This window comes from Tamandua tetradactyla, chromosome 3 (assembly GCF_023851605.1).
Source record: "Tamandua tetradactyla isolate mTamTet1 chromosome 3, mTamTet1.pri, whole genome shotgun sequence".
Lineage (NCBI taxonomy): Eukaryota > Metazoa > Chordata > Mammalia > Pilosa > Myrmecophagidae > Tamandua > Tamandua tetradactyla.
Window position 1 is genome coordinate 162,556,210 of NC_135329.1, and position 14,510 is coordinate 162,570,719.

The 14,510-nt window shown below is 36.2% G+C and overlaps 2 long non-coding RNA genes across 2 annotated transcripts in view; one reads left to right on the top strand and one right to left on the bottom strand.

Annotated features, from left to right (window-relative positions):
* Nucleotides 1-274: 274 nt before the first annotated feature.
* On the bottom strand, nucleotides 275-13,178 carry LOC143676448 (uncharacterized). Its single transcript, XR_013172092.1, has 3 exons — nucleotides 13,048-13,178; nucleotides 2,762-2,872; nucleotides 275-383 (listed from the first exon to the last, which is right to left on the bottom strand). It is a non-coding gene; the product is annotated as an uncharacterized LOC143676448 (long non-coding RNA).
* Nucleotides 9,288-14,510, top strand: part of LOC143676449 (uncharacterized) — a 37,342-nt gene continuing 32,119 nt past the window's right edge. The window contains exon 1 of the long non-coding RNA XR_013172093.1: nucleotides 9,288-9,516. This is a non-coding gene — a long non-coding RNA (uncharacterized LOC143676449). The remainder of the gene's footprint in view (nucleotides 9,517-14,510) is intronic.

Below are 14,510 nucleotides of genomic sequence, written 5' to 3' on the forward strand. Positions count from 1 at the left end.
TCATCAGTGAGTGAGGGTGGCACTGTTTCTGTGAATGTCTGAGCATCTCAAAGCACCCCATCCTATTTTGACATTTTATATTTGGGAATCAGAAACACTACAAACTCTTTTTTTTTTTTTTACATGGGCAGGCATGGGAAATTGAACCCAGGTTTACCGGCATGGCAGTTTCCTGCCTGTTTCCCTTTACTTTTCTTTGAAAAGCACTGAAAACTGATATAAAGTAAAAATATCCCATAACTTTACAGTTTAAAGAAACAAAGACTTTATCAGGTTAGAAGTAAGAGCCTCTTTCATATTTCCTTTCCCATACTCAGTCCATCGAATCCTGTCTCCTTTAGGTAGCTACTTGGAGTTTGGAATTTATTTTTGTCATCTTGTTCCTGTGAAAAAAATTTAAGAAAATTATATAGAGAAATAAAAACAATAACCAACATTTATTAGTGCCCTGTACTGTTCTAAGATTTGACATGTCTTGATTTGTCAAGACGTACACACTTATGCACACACATATACACATAGCTATAATGAGAAGATTTTCATAAATTATGTATATATATACACACAAATACATATAAACTATGTAATATAAAACATTTTTGACAAAATCAATAATGTACATATTGGTTTTATCACTATACCATGAGTATCTTTTAAAACTAAATGCATAAATTTCTAATATTTTTGATAACTATGTTATTGTTTTTTAACTTTTTTACTGTATAGTATAACATATATACAAAGCAAAGAAATAAAAAAGCAATATTTGCAAAGCACTCTTCATCCAGTAGTTACAGGACAGATCCCAGAATTTGTCATGGGCTACCATACCATCATCTCAGATTTTTCCTTCTAACTGCTCCAGAATATAGGAGGCTAGAAGGCTTAAATATTTTTTTATCACCATAATCGACTTTTTTTCTTTCTTTTTTGTGAAAAATAGCATATATACAAAAAAGCAGTACATTTCAAAGTACGGCACCATAATTAGTTGCAGAAGATATTTCAGAGTTTGGTTTGGGTTAAAATTCCACAGTTTTAGGTTTTTACTTCTAGCTGCTCCAAAATACTGGAGACTTAAAGAGGTATAAATTTAATGATTCAGCAATCATATTCATTTGTTAAATACTATCTCCTCTGTATAACTCCACCATCACATTTGATCTTTCTATCCCACTCTTTAGTGGTGTTTTGGCTATGGCCATTGTAAATTTTTCATGTTGGAAGGGTCTGTCCCTAATATAGGGTAGGGAGATGGAATTATCTGATGTTTTGAAGAGACTGGGCCCTCTAGGTTTCAGGAGTTATCTGGTTCAGATACCCATCTGGAGGCTGCAGGTTCCTGGAAAGTTACTCTAGTGCATGGAACACTCATGGAATATTATATATTGCCCTAGGTGTTCTTTAGGATTGGCTGGAATGGTCCTGGCTGGGGGTTGGCAGGTTATGATAGGTAGCAAGGTCTAACTGAGGCTTGTGTAAGAGAAACCTCCAGAGTAGCCTCTCAACTCTATTTGAACTCTGCCACTGATACTTTATTAGTTACACTTCTTTTCCCCCTTTTGGTCAGGATGGAAATGCTGATCCCATTGTGCCAAGGCCAGATTCATTCCTGGGAGTCATCTCCCATATCTCCAGGGAGACTTTCACCCTAGATGTCATATCCCACATAGCAGGGAGGGCAATGATTTCACTTGCAGAGTTGGGCTTAGAGAGAGTGAGGCCACATCTGAGCAACAAAAGAGGTCCTCTAGCAGTACCTCTTAGGCATACCTATAGGTAGGCTAAGCTTCTCTGCTACCTACATAAGCTGCACAAGAGAAAGTCTCAAGATCAAGGGCATGGCCTATTGATTTGGGTGTCCCTAAACCTTGACAGTATCAGGGGATTTCCTGATGGTAAAGTTTAATAGCTCCACATTTTTTCTCCCATCCCTGAAGGGACTTTGCCAATACTTTTTGATTATCTGCTTAATACACTCTAGGATATATCCAAGCATTACATTAAGCTATACAACATTAAAGGACTTTCTTATTCTGGGCTCCCTGTGTTTCAATTGTTCAAATAAGCTATACAGATAGGTTGAGTTAGATTATGTGCTCTAGAAAATTTCGGTTCCAGATCAAATAAACCTTTCTTTCTTTAGTCTCAAAGAGTATGTGTAGTTCTGAAATGTAGGCATTGTCTTCCTTACCCCTGTGTCCTGAGTTTTTTTTTTTTTTTTTTTTTTTTTTTAGAAGGAAGGAAGGATAGAAGGAAGGAAGGAAGGAAGAAAGGGAAACATCTTTAAACATTTTCTTGTTTTATTGTATTTTGTTTCTTTGTTTTTGTTACATGGGCTGGGGCCGGGAATCGAACCGAGGTCCTCCGGCATAGCAGGCAAGCACTTTGCCCGCTGAGCCACCGCGGCCCGCCCTGTCCTGAGTTATTTTAACCCCAACCTGATAAGCTTTGTTCTTATCTCTAAATACAGGATATATATATATATATATATATATATATGTCAGCCTCTCGAAATCCAGAAATAAAATTACCACTTCAGACTAAATGTATCTGCTCTAAAAGCTTGCAATCTAGGCTTCTGTTTTCTTATAAGCATTTTCTAAAGGAGACCATACCATTGTCGTTCTTTTGTTTCTGGTTTATTTTACCTCACCAAATGTCCCACATGTTCATTCACATAGTTGCTTGCCTTATGACTTTGTTCCTTTTTTGTAGCAGCACAACATTCATTTATAAGTATACATCATCATTCACCAACCTGCTTCTCAGTCGGTGCATCCTTCTGCCACCTGCATTCATCAGGCATCATGTATAATGCCCAAAGTACACAGTCTATCAACACTCTCAATTTTAGATAATTTCATTGTTCCTAAGAGAAAGAAGACCAATAAACACACCCTCTCCAAATAGGAAATCTAAACCTCCTCTTAACTCTTGTATAACTGTGTGTATTATATTAAGAAAATTTACTATAATGTGTTCATCAATGAGCACATTAAACCTTATATTTAATAGGCTCAACACATTGAAGCTATTGTTTATATTTTGATCATGTCTATATTCACTTCTGTAAGAAATATTATTTTTTCATTTTTGTATACTGATATTACCTCTGCTTTGCAGAGAATTTAATTAATTTCAATTACAACATTAAATTTAGTATTGAGATACTTTGAAGCTGAACTGACCCCAGAAAAGATTGTGTTTTAAAGCTAATCCATTCCTGTGGCTATAGACCTACTACAGGTAGGACCTTTTGATTAGATTAGTTGAGGCCTCGCCCAGAGAGGACTTGATCCTCTTACTAGAGTCCTATATAAGCAGGATGAATATGGAAAGAGAAACACCGAGAGACAGAGCAGCTGACACATAAAAGCCAGAGAGACTGAGAGGGAAGGACACATGGAAAACACAGAAACCATAGAAACAGAGAGGAAGCCACTGAAGCTAGAACCTGGAAGCAATGAAACCAGGATGAGAAAGGAAGGACCAGCAGGCATCGCCATGTGTCTTAAGGATCACTGGTAGGTGGTCCTCAGAGAGAAAGCATCTCTTATAAGCTTGTAGGTTAATAAACCCCCATTGTAAAAGACAACCCATTTCTAGTATAGTGCATTTCATCAGCTTAAACAAATTAAAACATGTATGAAGAAAAGCTATTGAATTTTATTTATTTATCACGTGTCTAGTCATCTTATGACATTTCTCTTATTATTTGTGATAGATTTTTAGTTAAGTACCTTGAATTTTCTAGGAGTACATTCATATCATCTGAAAATAATTGTGATATCATTCCTTCCTTTATAACATTTAGTGTGGTCAATTTTTCTTGATTTATTGTAGTTGTTAGAAATTTCAATGTTTACTTGGATAATAATGGTAGTAGAAATTAACCCAACTTGTTTCCAGACTAACATCTTTAGTATATAACTATTTAAAAATATGTAAACAACTTATTGTTAGTAATTGTGTTTTTTTTATCAATGTTGGATACGGCTGATGTTTAATCAAATATTTTTGTCGGCAGTAGTGTTTCTTGATGTAATTGTGTGGTTTTCCTCCTCTAATTTGTTAATGAAATAAATTATTTTGGCAAATTTCCTAATGTTAAACCAAACTTTCATTTCTGAAATGAACTGTTCTTGGATATGAGGTGTCATACATTGATTTATTCATTTTCTTATCCTCTAAGATTTTCTTGAATGGAACATTAAAAGGAATGGAACAGATGTGGTTATGTGTCGCTATAATAGGTAATCATGAAATTTTGATTCCCTGTGAATTGGAATCAAATATAATCTCATAATTTAGTAGCTGTGTGTCTTGGGCAAATTGAAATCTGTGAATCTTGATTTTCCCATCTTTATGAAGAACTATTATGAGTTACATAGAGATTTTTTTAGATATTTTTATTGTAAACAACAAATATATATTATTGACATACAAATATTCTGTATATGGTGTACAATCAATGGCTCACAATATCATCACATAGTTGTGTATTCATCACCATGATCATTTTTCTGAACATTTGCATCTCTCCAGCAAAAGAAAGAAAAAACTCATACATGCCATACCCTACCCCTCCCTTTCACTGACCACTAGTATTTCAATCTACTCAATTTATTTTAACCTTTGTTCCCCATTTATTTGTTTATTTCTTGTTCATATTTTTTACTCATCTGTCCATACCGTAGATAAAAGGAACATCAGATGCAAGGTTTTCACAATCACACAGTCATATTACAAAAGCTATATCATTATACAATCATCTTCAAGAAATATGGCTACTGGAACACAGCTCTACAGTTCAGGTACTTCCGTCTAGACACTCTAAAGAACAGAAAATTTTAAAGGATAAAATGTGAGAAGATATATGATACACTAGCAAAGGATTCTCAGTTTAGTAAATCCTAATTCACCTCTTCTTTGATCTAACAAATCAAGGTACTAATGTAACACATAGCTATGCTTTTAAGAGGTTGAAGGTGGCCTTTGTCCTAAGTTGCAGCAGTAAAGTTCAACTCTGCATCCATAATTAGCAAGGATGTAAATAGCACACTGCATAAAATATTTTTGGCTTATTTCTACTTTAGTAATAGCAGCCACCAGTAAGTGAATCTCCTGACTGGTGTATGTTTCCAGCAAGCTGTCTTTTGTACAGCAGGACTACATGATCCAAACATGTATTTTTGTCGAACATTTCCCAGAAATCCTTATTTATAACTATTTCATGGTCTGTGTAGTTTTCCTTAAATATAATAGCTAAAGCATATTTGCAGTTGAATATTTACTGCCATTTCCGTCTCTGAATTTCTTTCTAGGACACATGGAAAGGTGGAAGGCTACTGTTTCCATAGCCAAACAACTTCTGAGTCCAGACATTTCCTTTGGCAGCCAATGTAATAGGTTTCCAAGTATCATCTGACTACATACTATGTTGCAAATTGTGAAAGCAGCTACTGGCACTATGGTTGGCACAGACCAAGTTGTTAAAAAAGTGAATGAATAAAGGAAAGGATAAGAATTCAAATTTTAAAAATAGTTCTCATTTATTTGAGAAACATTATGGCACTTTAAAGAACTGGGGACATGACTTTAATTGAAAGTGTAATTTATCTATTGACTCATCCATTAGATAAATATTGATTGAAGGTTTGCTATTTCCCAGACACTGTGTAAGTCACTGTGACTATTGTGCTTAAATGATACGGTAGCCTACATTGAGATTGCAGTCTGGTGAGGAGAAGAACAGTGAACACATAATTCCAAATAAACTAAGTGTTATGGAGTAGTAGATTACAAGAATATATAACAAGGAATATAAATTGAGAAATGTCACGTTTATCTATTATAGAATTCAGGGCACTCAACTCCCCATAATCTACATTTTTGATGTCAATGTTCAAGAATAACAACTGAATATATCAGGATAGCATTCTGAATGTTGGAAGATCTAAATTCTAGTCCAAGATGTGATGTTAAAGATTATAAACCCATTAACTACAAAATTGAGGGATCGCATACATTGGTGGAGAACAAAATTGAGATTCAGCTAGTTGGAGGTGGGCTAATCTCGTTCATGTGTTAAGCGCCTCTTCCCTGTCGATTAGCAACACAGCATGGTAAACTAGTTGTCCCCAAACAGGCTGACCCTGTGACCAAAGAACACACCGGTCAGAAAACTACCCATGAGTTCTAGTTTGGGACTTACCAAGAGGAGAAGATTCTTCCCAATGATGGTCGGTTGGGAAATGACAGCTGGCATGCCAAGGAGGATGAATGCCAAGGGGGCTGCTTATAAGGTTTATCAGAGTCCTGCAGGTTTTGTTTACAATAGGGTTTCAGCAGACTCTCGTGAGATTTCATTCAACAAAATCTCCTGAGAGTTGGATAGGGGAGGGAATTTTTAATGTCTGTGCTCTGGTTCATGCAGGTTGCTATGTGTTCAAGACTTCATTCATTCTTTTTCCCTGAGGGAGGGAGTCCCAGCCCCTAGGTGACCACAATCCACCCACACACAACAGTCTGTGTTGACCATAAGTTGGACACTGCATCCATTCTCCATGACAACAGGATAAGAGACAACAGAATATTAGGAGTCCCTCACACAGAGATAACAACCCTACAGAGTGATGCTGCCATGGCCGAGAAAGGGAATTAAAGTATTCTATTGATAATTGATAAAACCTGTGATTTATTCTTTCCCAATTTTTTTGAGGTGCTGATTTCTGTCAGGCCAGCAGGGTAGTCCGCACAGTCCAATCCACAGGGGTCGCAACCCAAGGCAGGCCAGTGGCATCCAACGATTGCATTTTGTTTTCTACCTTGCCTAGAAGCCCTTCAACATCTTCAGGCCTAATGAGAATAAAGACTTATGTCTTCATATAAATTACAATGCCATGTATTATTTCACTACTGCCTATCTCTCCAGCTTTACCTTATACCACCCACAATTCCTCTCTACTCTTGTTTCACTGGCATTTTCTTAGTTCCTCAAAATAAGTCTTATTCTCTTTCACCACAGGGATTTTGCTGAAGTTATTCCTTCTGTCTGAGATTTCCCAAACTATAAAGAATATTTATCCTTCCAGTGAAATTTAATTTTAAGAGAGAAAAATTCCTGAATTCTGCAGACCAGGTCAGGAGACTTGTATTAGCTTATCAGTTCTTCATAGAACTTATCATCGTTATGTGTCAAATAATAATTTTTGTGATAATTTGATTAATGCCTCTCTTTCCCAATACCTCTCCATGAGGTCAAGCATCATAGCTGTTCATTTCCCTGGTTCATACCTAGAGTACAGCACAGGGACTTGTCATATAATTGATCCTTAACAAACTTTTATGGCATGAAAAAAACAAATGACCTAACACTGCAGAGATGGAAATTAGTTAATTTAACGTAGGGAAACAATTGAATGATCTTTTTCTTCCAGTTTTATACCTCCAATCCATCTACATGGATAAAACTTCATCAAGTAAAATTGGCTCATAAAAATACTTATATTCTTACTTGCATATATACTAATCATGTTTATAAATGTCTAGTTAGCAGCAGACCAGAAAAGAACGATGACAAACTCTGTACTTCTTCCATTACTCTATTACAGTGAAAAATTCTGTCTCTTATTTTGCATCTGTATCTTGAAACATTGTTTTAATTTCCTGGCTAGTAAAGGAAATACCATGCAGTGGGTTGACTTAAAATTGGAATTTATTAGCCTACAGTTTTGAGGCTAGGAGAAGCCCAAAATAAAGGTGCCATCAAGACAATTCTTTCTCTCGGAAGACTGTGGCCTTTTGGGGCTGGTTGCAGACAATCCTTGGTCCTTCAATTTTCTGCCACATGGCAATGAATGTGGTGGCCTCTTCTAACTTTTCCCTTCTCTTCTGGGTTCCATTGACTTTCAGCTTCTGGCTGCTCCCTGCGGTTTTTTCTACCTGTGTCTCAATTTTGTTGGGCTTCTAATGGACTCCAGTAATAGAATTCAAAGCGTCTTGTATAAGACATATTTCCAATTTCATTTAAAAAGATATTACATAGGTAGAAACACTAAGATCAGATGCTGGGTACTTTGGAATAGTGAAAAATGGCAAGTGTATATTTAGCACACAATCCGAAGATCTCTCTTCATTCATTCTATAAATAAATCTGCTGGATGCCGAACTGGTAGCTAGGAATGAGGAAAGTTCCTTACTTTATAAGAGCTTCATCTAATTCTCTCTCCAAGGATATTAATCCCGATTTCTGGTAAACCCCATCTATAGAGATTTTTTTAATTCCCAATCATTGAGATTTTTTAATGCTAATAATTTGTAGTCTTATTACCTCCAAATATCACTTGAGATTGACATTTAATAGTTACTTAATGTTACATACACCAAATAGACAATTTAAGTGTCTTAATTTCTCATTGTGTCATCATTTCAAATATTTCTTTTAAAGTACCTCATATGCATAAAATAAAAAAGCAAAGCATTTTGCTTAGAAGAAGCTCAGATTTTCAATCCCTGTCATCAGCAAAGACTTGAACTCATATTTTACATTACTCTAGGTCATTTATGAAAACAAATTTTCTCATCTGTTCCTCATCACTATGTATACACCTCTTAGATTCCACCCAATAGGTTGGCAGGAATTTGCATGATTATGTTGCTGGAGGGAAGTATTCCTGCTTCTGGAGAAAAGATGAATGAAAGGGGTGTGTTCAGAAATCTGGAGAAGTGTTTTTCTTGAATATACTGAGCATTCTTTTATGCCAATTGACTCATGCAAGTGCAAACACACTTCCAGCACGATGAAGGAAATAAAGGAGTCTGTTCTCCATCCATTTTATTAGACTAAAGTTGAAAAACCCAACTGTCCTCTCCAAGCACTGTTTTTATCTATTTTTTCAGTACAAAAAGATATTCTTAGATGAGCTATGCCAGGATGTAGATAGAAATGCTTCATACACAACTATTACTGTTGTAGTTGATGTCAATGGACAAGATCAGCTATGTACACCTCTGCCTTAACACTTCTCCTTTTGTCTTGCGATTGTTAATGACTTGAATGCCTCCTAATTGAACCCCACCAGGGGTGGTCCTTAAAGACAGGGATTACATGTTACTTTTATGTGTCTGTGTTTAGCAAAGATTTGGACATTTAGTTGACACTTGAAATAGGAACAAAATAAGTCAATTCTCCATTTAATGGTCTGGTGAGTTAATAATGGAACCCTCAAGGTACAGAAGAAAATAGGCTATTATTGTGTCATCATCAGGTTAGATTCCTACTACCAACCCAACTTACTTTGTTAACCTTACAGTGATTCTCAGATTTGTTTGCACAATGGAATCACTTAGAGGGTTTTAAAAATACCCAACCCAGACCACATCTCAGATGAAATAAATCTCTGGAAGTAGGGCGAGACCACCTGCATTTCCTAAAGCTCACCTACTGATTTCAATGCGCAACTAAGCTTGAAAAATGCCTTCTTAGAGAAGCCTAAAGAAGTAATTTCACAGGTATATATTAAGAAAAGAAAGTTAAATTGATTTCAAGAACTGATAGTTATGTATACATATAATTAATTTGAACAGACTTAGAATTTCTTAAAGAAAAATGATTAATATTTCAGTTCCATAATCCTGATAAAAAGAATGCTATTTTAGGATTAAAAGAAGAAAATACATGTGCTTGAAAATTTGCATGATGTATTACAAAGGACATTCAGCTTAGAGAAGGGTTTCCTGGATTTTACAAACTTTCTTCTATTAATTAAATTGTGCACCTGTGTTTCCTCACCTCTAAAATGACAAAGTTGGACAGTATGATTTCTATGATTATTTCTAGTCCTGCAACTCAAAGATGGGAAACTTGTCTCAGTTCTGCCATTAAATGATTACATTTTCTTGGGAAAGTCATAACTCTTCTGAATCTCAGCTTCTCAAAAGTAAGAAAGGCCAACCAAGACTTTCTTATGGTTTATTCTTCAATCCCTGAATATAATATATATATATGTAATTATGATAGATGCTACGTAATTTACCATGCTGTTGCTTTTAAGTATTTTTTTAATTCTGTGCAGTAAATATATTGGCTATATTATTTCCCTATGGCATGTACTGTATAGACCACCAAATAATTTTTCATTCAGTTAATGTTTAATTATATAATAAAAGTATTTTATTTTACTTTTCAACACCATAAATAGGAAATTAAAATTTTATTTCTGCTGGTTGGGTTAAACTGCTTATTCTAGTTTGCTAGCTGCTGGAATGCAATATACCAGGAATGGAATGGCTTTTAAAAAGGGGAATTTAATAAGTTGCAAGTTACAGTTTTTAGGCCCATGAAAACGTCCAAACTAAAGCAAATCTCTAGAAACGTCCAATCGAAGGCATCCAGAGAAAGATACCTTGGTTCAAGTAGACCGATGAAGTTAAGGGCTTCTTTCCCAAGTGGAAAGGCACATGGCAAACACAGTCAGGGTTTCTCTCTTGACTGGAAGGGCACATGGCAAACACAGTGTCATCCACTCACTTTCTCTCCTGGCTTCCTGTTTCATGACGCTCCCCAGGAGATGTTTTCCTTCTTCATCTCCAAAGATCGCTGGCTGGTAGACTCTCTGCTTCTCATGGCCATGTCATTCTCTGCTCTCTCAGAAATCTCTCTCATTCTCCAAAATGTTTCTTCTTTTATAGGATTCCAGTAAACTAACCAAGACCCACCTAGAATGGGTAGAAACACATCTTCACCTAATCCTGTTTAATAACCACTCTTGATTAAATCACATCTCCAGGGAGATAATCTAGTTAAAGTTTCAAACATACAGTACTGAATAGGGATTAGAAGAAATGGCTGCCTTTACAAAATGGGATTAGGATTAAAACATGGCTTTTCTAGGGTACATACACCCTTCAAACAAGCACGTTGCTAGAATTGAGACTTATGTAGCTAATTTCCCTACTTACATTTGCAGTTCATTTCTTTCTGTATAAAATATTGACTAAATTATATTTACTTTCTCTTAATATAATATTAAATCTTGATCAATTTTACTAATTGGTAGAAATCATATTCTAATATTCAAATTATATGAGTATTAACAACCTATACGTATTTAAAGAACCATAGAAAATATTGCTGTGATAGAATTCTAAGATCCCCAAATTTCCTGTCATAATTTCTGGGACTTTCAATAAAATAGAAAATACCCCCATCATTAGTATTTTGGTTTATTACAGCTGCTGGAATGTAACATACCAGAAATGGATTAGCTTTTGCAAAGAAGATTTATTAGGTTACAAATTTACAGCTCTTAGGCCATGAAAATCTCCAAATGAAGGCATTAAGAGGGAGCTACCCTGACTCTGAAGAAAGGCCATTGGCATACAGGATTCCTTTGTTACATGGAGGAAGGCACATGGTGACATCTGTCGGTCCCTTACTCCTGGGCTCTGTTGCTCTCAGCCTGTTTTCAGTGGCTTTCTCTCTGAGCACCTGTGGGTCCTTGTTTGCTTCTTCTTGCTTCTCCAGGGACACTTCTCTGAGCTCTTTGTGTCCTGTGGGTCTTCTCTCAATGTTTCTGGGGCATTTCTTTCCCTCTGTGTCCTTCATCTTGGTTTCATCTCTCCGCTCTCTGTATTGGCTCTGAGCTCTCGCTATGTTTTCTGTCTTTTACTCTCTCACAAATGGCTCCACAGTAAAGAACATTAAGATCCACCATGAATTGGGTGGGTCACATCTCCATGGAAGCAATTTCATCAACATGTCCCACCCAACAATAGGTCTTCATCCACAAGAATGGATTAGAAGAACATGGCTTTTCTGGGGTACATAACAGTTTCAAACTAGCACAATTAGGTTATGTTATATGGCATAGTTGAGTCTAAGAGAGAGACATTATTCAGGTGGATCTAACCTAATCACAAGAGCCCTTTAAAAGCCAAGAGATTTCTACTGCTGGTTACAGAAGAGGAAATCAGACGCTTGAAACACCAGAAGAATTTGACATACTGTCTGCTGCTTGTTTGGAGAAAGAAAGGAACAATTGCTAAGGAACGTGGGTAGCCTCTAGGAGCTGAGACTTGCTCTTGATTGAAACCAGCAATGAAATGAAGACTCCAGACTTACAACCACAGAGAACAACAAAATGAATGAGCTAGGAGTTGATTTCTTTCCCCTGGGCCTCAGATAAAAATTCAGTTTAGGAAACATCTTCACTTCATCCTTCTGATAGCTGACCAAAGATCAGAGTTATGCTGTACCAGCCTTCTGACCTACAGAACTGTGAGCTAATAAATGGGTATTGTTTTAAGCTGGTAAGTGTGTGGTCATGTGTTATGTAACAATACAATATGAATACGTCACCTTGTTCTTAGTTTCCTTTATCTAAGGGTAATAGCTGTAGGTGCATACCACACTGAAAACTATCATTCCAAAATAAAATAAATTGAACATTCACATTTTTCATTGGTGTGGGGTGCTTTAGTATTTATATTGATCCAAACTTTTGGGGGCAAAAAAAATATAATGTATTCCTCCAAATGGTAAACTATTCGATTTCTAAACTAGAAAGTCCTTTGCCAATGCATTAGGAAATCTGAGCTCAATCATCATTTACTCCAGATAGTAGAAAGCTATATAACTCATGCATATCAACTGCTGCCCTATCTAGACATATTATCCCTTATACAACAATCTATACATGCTGTTTTGGAAAAAAAATAAAATATATAAATTGAAAAAAATTCCCTGAAGCTGTTAGAGATGGAGAGTAAGACAGACTGCGATGGGAGCCCAGATGGTCCTAAAGACCCAGGTCATCTTCACACCCATCTTGATTTCCTTTCTCTCATGAGCTGCAGGGATTTTGTCTTAATGCTTTTTTCACAAGTTTCCTCCAACTTCTCACAATTTTAGTTTTATCATGTTACAATATGACTCATCTTTACAGCAATTTTTCAAATTCTTCCCTTGCTCCTAACTGGTAAATCATTTCTATGCTTCTGGTTCAGAGTCTTAAAACAGGGTTCCTTATTGAGTCAACTTACTGTAGCCCAACCATTACAGATTAAAGGCTTCTAGCCAGCTTCAGGATGGTTGCCACTGGATCCCTGAGACAGGAGAGAGTTGGGGTCACAAGCTTCAGAACATGACTCTGAAGGCTGGTGGTGCAGTTGGTTGTCCCCAAGAATGGACTGTACCTAGTGACTGTCAGTTCCAGTAGAGACTTCATAATCACTTTCCCTGCCTTAAGAACTAAAACAAAATGTTGAAAAGCTACTTATCTCCTCCCACATGTAACTAATAGGTGGGAGGCAGAGTTAAAAAAAAAAAAGCAGTATCTGGAATTGAGAAATTACAATGCAACTGATTTTCCCATAGCATATTTTATTTTTAAAGACATCTTCTTGAACATATGATAGATGTAATATAGATAATATCAATATAACTAGAAGGAAACTAAGGCAAAGATCATTTTAAAATTATATAGTCAGAACTGAGCTGAGAATAAAATTATTAAACTTTGTTTCTCAATCTTTCAAAAACTGCCTATAAAAGTGATGTTTGGTTTTGACACAGCTTATATTAAGAGAACTGTGGTGACTTGGAGATGTATGTACCCCAGAAAAACATGTTCTTAAATCTAATTCTTCCCTGAGGGTGTGAACTCACTATAAGTAGGACCTTTTGATGAGACTACTTCAATTAAGGTATACTCCACCTAATTCAGGATGCGTCTTAACTCCTTAATTACTGGAGTCCTTTATAAACAGAATGAGAGAAAGGGAGAAAAAGCCACAGTAAGGATCTGAAACAGAACCAGAGGAAAAGGGAGACAAGGAAATGACTCAACGTGCCTTACCATGTAACAAATCAAGAAAGAGAGGTTGCCAGCAGTCAGCCCCAGAATACCTCGGGCTTGGGGAGAAAGCATTGCCTTTGATGATGACTTGATTTTGGACATTTTCCCAGCCTCAAAGCCATAAGCTAATCAATTCCCATTTATTAAGCTAACCCATTTCATGGTATTTACTTCAGCAGCCTAGGACATTAAAACAGTGACCATCCTTATCCTCAGCCAACAAAGTCAAAGACCTCTTAAATTTTCTCCAATCAGCCTTTTCTATATTTCAGGAATATAGTAAATGCTATATGAACTCATGGGAAGTTGATACCACCTTCTTCTAAGGGAGTTAAGAAAAGCCCATGAATTTGATCTTACCTTTGAAGGATGAGTAATTCTTGAATGGGAGCAAAATCGGTGAGAAGGGCACCGCCGAAGAGGATAATAGGCATGACTTAAAAATAGTAATAATGAGAAGGAACAATGCCTATTGAGATGATATCAAGTCCTGGAGCAAAGCATTCATAAAATGTTTTAGAAGTTGATTTGAACTAGATTAAGCCCTTAATATAAGGACAGTTTGGACAGAAAGATGTAAAAGAAACTGATCTAAAGCGCCTAATGAACATAAGAAAATATGTTTAATAATAATGATTAACACATACC